This window comes from Nicotiana tomentosiformis, chromosome 6 (genome assembly GCF_000390325.3).
Source record: "Nicotiana tomentosiformis chromosome 6, ASM39032v3, whole genome shotgun sequence".
Taxonomy (NCBI): domain Eukaryota; kingdom Viridiplantae; phylum Streptophyta; class Magnoliopsida; order Solanales; family Solanaceae; genus Nicotiana; species Nicotiana tomentosiformis.
Genome location: NC_090817.1, coordinates 83,446,269 through 83,454,917, shown reverse-complemented (window position 1 = coordinate 83,454,917; position 8,649 = coordinate 83,446,269). Strand labels below are relative to the sequence as shown.

The 8,649-nt window shown below is 38.3% G+C and overlaps 1 long non-coding RNA gene across 1 annotated transcript; it reads right to left on the bottom strand.

The window, feature by feature from the left end:
• Window positions 1–3,869: 3,869 nt before the first annotated feature.
• LOC108949115 (uncharacterized) lies at window positions 3,870–7,957 on the bottom strand. The gene is made up of 2 exons (XR_001973910.3): window positions 6,456–7,957; window positions 3,870–6,376 (listed from the first exon to the last, which is right to left on the bottom strand). It is a non-coding gene; the product is annotated as an uncharacterized lncRNA (long non-coding RNA).
• Window positions 7,958–8,649: the final 692 nt, after the last annotated feature.

The window sequence follows — 8,649 nt, the reverse complement described above, 5'->3', positions numbered from 1 at the left end:
AATCCATCATGGTCTCAAGGAGAGACACACCCTCCTCGGCTCCCGATGACAGCAGAATCATGGGCGGTAATTCGGCGTCGTCTTCGATTTCTATGGTCGCCATTTATCGGATGACGAAATCCCACATCGCCGAACTCGCCGCCCAGGCAACTCCTTCGCCGACATCCACAGATCGCCTCTTACGGGGAATCAAGTTATCACCATTTGGCGACGATTCCTCCTCATCATCCTCGTCTACTAGATGATGTAAAGGGTAAGTCGAGAGTCCTGCTGCAGGTGTAGTCGACGATCGAGCAGGCCTCACCGCAGCAGAAGGAATAGAAGCAGCCTTCCTCTTATTAAACACCAGAGCAGGAGCCCTCGGCCTTCTCGAAGAACCTCGGGCTGAAAAAGAAAAAGAAAATTAGAAGACTGTCACTTTCTATACAAAACAAGAACGAGCAGACGACCATGAGGTCAAGGCGGTAGACAAAAGATAATAATTATATATGTAGAAATAAATACATTTAGAAGAACTCTCCAGTCACGGAAGGCGCAGGCCCGAATTTCTTGATAAAGGCCGGCCATTCACAAATCCCCACCGTGTGAGGCAAGACCTGGCTGACCCAGTCATGAATGTCCCCGACCAAGGGAGGGGGCGAAGTCTGAGCTGCACGAAGAAGGGACAGAATGTCAGATTACAACTAAAATGGGCAAAACAAATGTTTGGCAAAAAGATACTTACGGGCGTAATTCCAAGCCTCGGGGAACCCGCTCGCGTTGACCACCATGTCCTCGGTCTTGACGAAGAAGTAGTTGAGCCAGAACTGGTGATTCGCCTTATCGTCCATCTTCATCACCAGACTTTTACTTCCTCGGTCGCGGAGGTGCAACATCGTCCCCCTATAGGAACTAGGGGCGAAGAGATGCATTAGGTGGCAAAATGAGATCCCACGGCCAGTCAACTCCGCATATTTCGTCAACATACGGATAAGCTTGTAGATGTAAGGGGAGAGTTGGGTCAGGCAAACGTCGTAGTAACGGCAAAAGTCCTCTGCCAATGGGAGAAGAGGAAAGGAATAGCCGACATAGAATGGATACGCATAGAACACGCAATATCCGGGACGGTGTATCTGTACCACATCGCACCCCGCTGGAATCAGATCGATATGAGCAGGAATTTTGAACCTTGCCCTAAGCTCGGCGAGATCGACCTCGTTCATCACCGACTCCGAGGCCTCGGGATCGTCTTCAGGCAACTTCAAAAAGTCGGATCTAGCCTTTTCACTACGAGGGATTATTTCCTCCACCGTAGGAAATTTCTCGTCTTCAAGAGCAACAGGAACACCGTCGCCATGAGGAGGCATGCACACCGCCAAAGGGGTAGGGTTAATCGCCATGCCGGAACCAGAGGGTGTGTGAGCCATATTCTTGAGAGAAGATGTTTTAAGCACAGAAAGGTTGGAAGCAATTGAAATCACTGGAATCATGGGAGTGGATACGCAATGACAAAGTAAAAAGGAGGCAAGGATTCAATATGGAGAATGAAGAAGGAGACATAGGGATTCGATATCAAGATAATGCAAAACAAACACAAATGGCCTCATGTCCTTATTTATGAGAGTTCCAGCATCAGGATCGAGAAATCATGCTATCATTACCCAGTGCCGGTATCGAAACGGCAGAGGCGCGGGAAACGACACAAGGCATCGAAAAATCGTGTCACAATGACGCATGATGTCATGACGTCATCCTGAAACAATGTGGCCCCAAAGGTTGCGGCTCACGAAAGGTCATGTCGCCACCTCGTCTGAAGCGCCACTATCCGACTTGCTCGCCCAATTTTGTCAACCACGACAAACAGATTCCGCTCATTAATGTCGTCTGGGCTTGGCCTCAATAAACGGAGGGACTAACTGTATGGGTCAAAATCTGCCCCAAGGGTATTTGGTCTAATATGACATTAAGGAAAGAGTCAGTCGAGGTCGACCAGAAGGAAGCAAAATTCGTGGTCGAGGTATCAACCATGATCGAGGTCAATCACTGCGTAAAGGACTAACGGCTAGTTCTCAGAATAAGATATTAAAGGGAATATTCTAGTGAATATTCCCTACATTTGTACTATTAGGGTTTACTAGAGATATGTGTTGAATATATAAGGAAAAAGAAAAGGGAAGAAAGGCATGTAATATTCATTTGATAAGAACACTTTTGAGAATAAGATTCCTCTCTATTACAAAAGTACAAAGATTACCTTTTGATAAAGATTCTTCCTCATATTATTTCCCACATTTCCACAAGATCTAAGGATTGTTCATATATATCTTGGATATTTCTGTTACTCATCATTGTCAGGAGAAATATTCGTCCAATCCATTCATTATTGGGTGAATCATTCTCCTTATTTACTTAAATGTCATTTATTGTCATTTATTGTTAGTTATATCTCCATTAATGTTCATGTATTAAAAGTATTTTGCATTTATTGTCATCAATCATTTACGGGATCTGTCCCCATCTCCTGTACATTTTCGAGATTAATTAGCATCTAGAGTTGTTATCCTTAACTAGATTTAACCCATTATTACACGAATTTAATAGTTTAACCGGAAGTTACATTTTTTGGTCAAACAAGCAATGCACTAAAAGGGCCAACCAATCTTGTGTTTGCTGTCAACTCAGTAATTTGATGGTTCTACTTATCTATGCAAAATCAACAATTTTTCCAGAAGAAATCAGCCCAAAAGAAAACCAGCTTTTGGTTGCGGGTTCAACTGGTTAAGGATTAATCGTAACACAAATCGTTCAAGTGACAACAACTATAAATACATCCTCAACACACAGTATCCAATTAAATTAGAATCGTAGGAGTCTTCTTTCTTGATTCAAGATTTCAACGAATAATTAAAGACGTAACGTTGTTTTCAGTGGTATATACCATCTCTAATGGCGTATTAGCCGCCCGCGCAACCTCGAAGAATCCTTCTCTTGCTTAAGTGAGTGCAAAAAGAATATACTTGATTTGATTAATTAGCAAAGCTAGAATCTAAATTAAATATGCCGCCTTAAACTCGGCGAATGAATTACGTCCTTTTACATATCTATATTCTCATTTTTCACGTAAATGAACGCAGGAAGAAATGAATTTGTTACATGTCTTATCGTAACTTTACCGAGTTTGTTTTCCAATCAATTATCACGGTATGCATTAGACACACGTTAAGCTTTTAAATTTTGTATTTCTTTATCTGTTTGGAGGGGTGGCGTGTGGAAAATTTGATATAGTTGCAGATAGCAACCACAATATATTCCACTTAAGTAGGTATCTATCGACTGTAGTATATTTTGACTTAGATTGGCAAACAACATTTCTCTCTCTTTAAATTATAGGGCTGATTTTTTTCACAAACGATAAATACTGTAATAAGGATGCTATATTTTATTTTATTTCATTTTTAAAAGCAAAAGTCCACCTTTGTGGATGGGGTTTAGGCGATGACCCCAACCCGTATATTATCAAAAATAATTAATACACAGAGGAGGACATAGACCATAACCTCCTAAGCAAGATGGGGACCGATATAAATCAGCTCTAAGAACACTTGGACCCAATTGATCTGCCTAATTTGGGAGATACCTCCATTACAATTTGATTATAATGAACTTCACAGAAGGATGTTATACACAAGGTTAGCAACACTATACAATGTTCAAAATTATTTACTGTTAGCATCATTAATAACAAAATGATTCTTCTTAGGCTTAAATTTGAAAGTAGGGATGCCATCTTGGTCGAGTCTCAATAATGACTTCACTGTGTTCAGTAAGGAACTAGAATCATCCATTAAAACCTGACCATTTATTGGTTCTCCCATATTTGCCAATTGATCAGCCACCATATTGCCCTCTCTGTAAGTGTGAACAAAAACAAAATTACCTTTGCTAGAGAGTTGAATAATCCGATCAGTGATTTATCAGATATGCCAATGTGCTGTCATTTTGTTGTTAATCATTTCAATTATCAATTGGGAGTCAGATTCCACCATCACAGAGAGAAAGCCTCTGTTAATACACAAGATCAATCCTTGTAGCAAAGCTTTGGCCTCAGTCACATTATTGCTACAAAGTCCATAATTTTCAGCATAGGCCAAGATAAAGCGACCTAAGTAGTCCCTCACAACACCACCACCACCAGCACTACCCGAATTTTCTTTACTACAACCATCAATGTTTAGTTTTAGCCATCCATTGTTAGGCTTCCTCCATGTAACCATTTTACCGATGATAACTGGTCTAATTTTATCAACTGCATTGCACATATCATACCACTCTAGAGGCACATGCACTCTAGGAAATAGGGTCTTTAATAGAAAATACATGGATCTACAAACCTGCATAATTATGAATCGAGCAGACATGCGTACATTTTCAAATCTAGCAGCGCATATGCTTTTTCATATCTCCCAACATATGACTGATGAAAGATATTTGATTAAAGCAGCGTGAATCCCATTACTTGGCCTGGTTAACTACCAGGACATAAGAAGTTGCCTAATATCTCCTTTTCTGATAGTGATGCCTCAGCTCTGTCTAAAGAAAGACCATATTTGATCAGCAATATGGCTCATACAAAATAGGTGTATGATGGTCTCTTCTTTATGGGTAGTACAACAAGAGCATTTAGAAGGGTGTATCATTTTAAACTTCTGAACACATTCATCAGTTGGAATTATTCCCTGTAACATTCTAAGCATAAAAAAAGAAACTTTAAAGGGGAGTTTCTTATGCCAGATCATAGCAGCTGTAAAGGAATTATTTGGGTACCTCCTCAAGTTTTTTCAAGCAGACTTACATGTAAAAACTCCATTCGGGTCAACTTTCCATATTAATCTCAATCCCTATGATATCATTGATAAAATTGTTAGGGTCTCATCTCTGAGCTTAGAAACAATCCATTCTCTGTCATCAAGGAACTTATTCACAAGAACTTTTCTGGGAGCATTTTGGTAGTGAATTAGCTTTTCTAAGGCTCCTTTACCTGACTAATTATCCCACCAAAAGGACTTACTTCCTTTACCTATCTTCCACAAGATAAATTCCTCTACATCTTCTTTGATATTCATAAGCCTTTTCCAGTTATGAGATTGACCATAAGACCATTTCTTGAGAACTAGATATTTTCTTTTGCAGTACTTAGCTTCAAGAAAATCTCTCAGAAGACTAGGCTTGGTCTTGAAGTTCCACCATGCCTTATCAGAAATTTTTTTATAAAACTATTTAATGATCTAAAACTTACTCCACCTTCTTGAGTAGTAAAACATAGATCAGTCCATGATTTCCAGTGAAACTTATTTTTGTGCTCTTCTTTACCCCCAAAATAAATTAGCAATAATCTTCTCAATTTGGGAAAGGATAGTTTTAGGTGGGTATAGAATAGACAACAGATGCAAAGTGCAGTGAGTGAAGGATTGAATTTATCAAGACTGCTTTGCCACCATAAGATAGAAGTTTTCCGTGCCACCCTTGCATTCTGTTAAAAATTTTAGCAACCATGTTGTTGAAAAAAACTACTTTCTTCTGACCAACATAAATATGGTATCCTAAGTATTGCATAGAGAATTGAAGATGGAGAAAATCAATAATATTCTCAACCTCAGTGATAAAAGGTTCAGGAAGCTAGAGGATACATAGAAGCCAGATTTTCTCTTTTTGATCATTTGGCCTAAGGCTCTTTCATACGTGTCTAGTTTAGACATCATCATCTTCAAGGATAAAAGATCATCTGAGAAAAATAAAATGGTGTCGTCTGCATAACCCAAATGATTAATTAAAAGGCCTTTTCTCTCGAATGAATATGGGATAAATCCCTCTGCAGGTAACTAGGTCATCAATCTAGATAGTAGTTCAGCTCCAAGAACAAATAAAGAAGGGGACAAAGGACCCACCCTACTTGATACCCCTAGTGGATTTAAAGAACCTATGTCTTGTTCCATTCAAATTGATTGAGTACCAATTATTAGATATAAGCCTCCAGACTCTGTCAATCCAAATCTCAGAAAACCACATATGTTTTAACAATCCACCCTGTCATAAACCTTGGTCATGTCAAGTTTCATGACGATATTACCAATTCGTGGAGATTGATTAATGTTGTGCACCATCTCTTGAGTCAATATGATATTCTCAGTTATGGATCTTCCTTTGATAAAGCCAGTCTGGTATGGAGATATAAGATTCTGCATTAGAGGAGCAAGCCTCTATTTCATCAATTTTGAAATAATCTTGCTTGAGAAATTGCTAAGGCTGATCGGCCTTGACTCCATGAAATGTTGAGAAGATTCCACTTTAGGAATCATGATAAGACATATGTGAGTGAGAGATCTTGGTAATGGGGTACCTGCAAAAAAATCAAGTATCATTAGTAGTAAATCCTCCTTTATGACCTCCCAACATTTGTGGTAAAATTTCTCAGTGACCCCATCTGGTCTAGGAGCACTGTGAGTGCTCATGGAGAAAATAATCTCTTTCAGTTCTTCCATGGACGGTGGGGCTAATAGTTTGTTGTTATCTTCTTCATTTACAATCTTTGGAATACAATTCAGAATAGAAAGGTCCTTCTGTGCATCATCCTTAGTGAATTGTTTTTCAAAAAAATTGACAGCTTCTTGAGCAATATTGTCCTCTCCTTCAATCTAGCTTCCACTCCCACTCATCATCTTGGTCAGAGTTAGTCTTCTCTTTTTTCCTTTGACTACAGAGTGAAAGAACTTGGAGTTCACTTCTCCTTCTACAAACCATTTTATTCCTGATTTCTGCCTCCAAAAAGCTTCCTCCTTTTTATAAGCCATAAGTATTTTTTAACTTCAGGTGAAACTTCCAAAGTAGAGAGACACTAGTTTCAACATTCCAACCTTGTTCCACAACACTCATCAAGCCATGTTCCTCAGTCCAGAAATCAGTAAACCTAAAGTATTTCATATGGTCTCTATTGTTGGGCTTAGCTGAGATCAACAACGGAAAGTGATCAGAGCCAGTCCTAATCAGGTGATTAATATTGGTAGATTCAAAAATATTCAACTAATCATGATTAATTAGAACCCTGTCTAGTCTTTGACAGACTCTCTTATCTGGAGACCATCCATTGCACCAAGTAAAGCTTGATCCAGTATATCCAACATCCAATAATTCATAGTCCATGATACACTGTACAAATGCAAGATTTTTTGACATTCTATGAGGGGATCCCCCCTATTTCTCAGCAAGATCAACAATACAATTAAAATCTCCGAAAACTAGCCATGACATATTATAGTTATCACTGATGTTTCCGAGTTTGTCCCATATGTCCTCTCTCAGAAGTTCCTCACACTTTGCATAGATATACGATATCAGTACAAAGATTCTATTTATCTTAATGCTACAAGTGACTTGTTGATAATCCTCCTCAATGATAACACAATCAAGATTAGCTTCCCAAAAGATACAAATCTGACGGTTGCAATTTGAGTAAGCATGTAGGTAGCCCAAAAATCTTTTGAACTTGTCCAGTTTGTTTGCCTTATGAAAAGGTTCACCTAAGGCAATAATTGGAAGTTTCTTAAAAGTGATTAGTTGTTTAAGTCTTTCAAGAGCACCATTAAACTTAAATAAGGATGCTATATGTCTGTAGGAGTTGGCAACAAAATTTACAAGCCAACTAGTCTTCCAAGATGTTCCTTGTAAAGTTGTAATAGAGAAAAAGAAAAGTTAACTAAACTATGCATAACAGTATTAAAGGATCTAGGAATATATACAAATTTTAATTTCAAAAGTAGAAGCCATTTACCATATATTTTCACATGTCACGTCTACTTTCCATGGGGCACACATTTTCTTCTTGAGTATTGTATACCGTAAAAACCGATCTCAGATGATAGGTAAATTAAGAAGCAACACATGTCAATCAGCAGTGATTCAACCATGTTCATACCGAATATAAACCTGTGGCCGGATAGAAACAATTCAAGATATGACCGTTATTGAAGACCCCAAGATTCCTCCAGCTTTTATTAGTCTTTATTACCTTTTATTATTCTTTATCACCTTTTTGTTACCTTTTATTGTAGCATTAATATCGTTGATTAATGGGGTATAATTGGTAGACCATACACCCCATAACTCTAGTATAAATAGAGGCTTTCATTCTATTAGAAGAGATCAAGAAATACTGATAACAAAAGACTAGTATTCTTTCTATTATTCTCTTAAGCTTTACACTAAGTGTTGTCAGGATTTTTTAATTATTCTTTATCCCGGCAGAAACATTCTGAAAGCCCAGGCTTGTTTCTTCTTCAATTATCTTTATTTACTTTGTCTGCACTTTGTTATCTTACTTTACTGGATCAATTTAATCCACGTGTCTATAAAATATATTACAAATTCAATTATATCATTTTACGGGCAAACAGTTTGGCGCCCACCATGGGGCATAAACAATTATGCTGTTATTTTGATCTGTTCATCTTATACTAACGTGCTTTAAAAGTTTTTTCCTGTTGTAAACATAAAACAGTTATGACACCCAATGATGTCAATAACTCGCTCAATGTTGGAACAGACAACAATCTCCATGATAGAAATCAACAGGATGGTTCAACCAGTGAAACCCATCTCGATAGGTATAAGTCATAT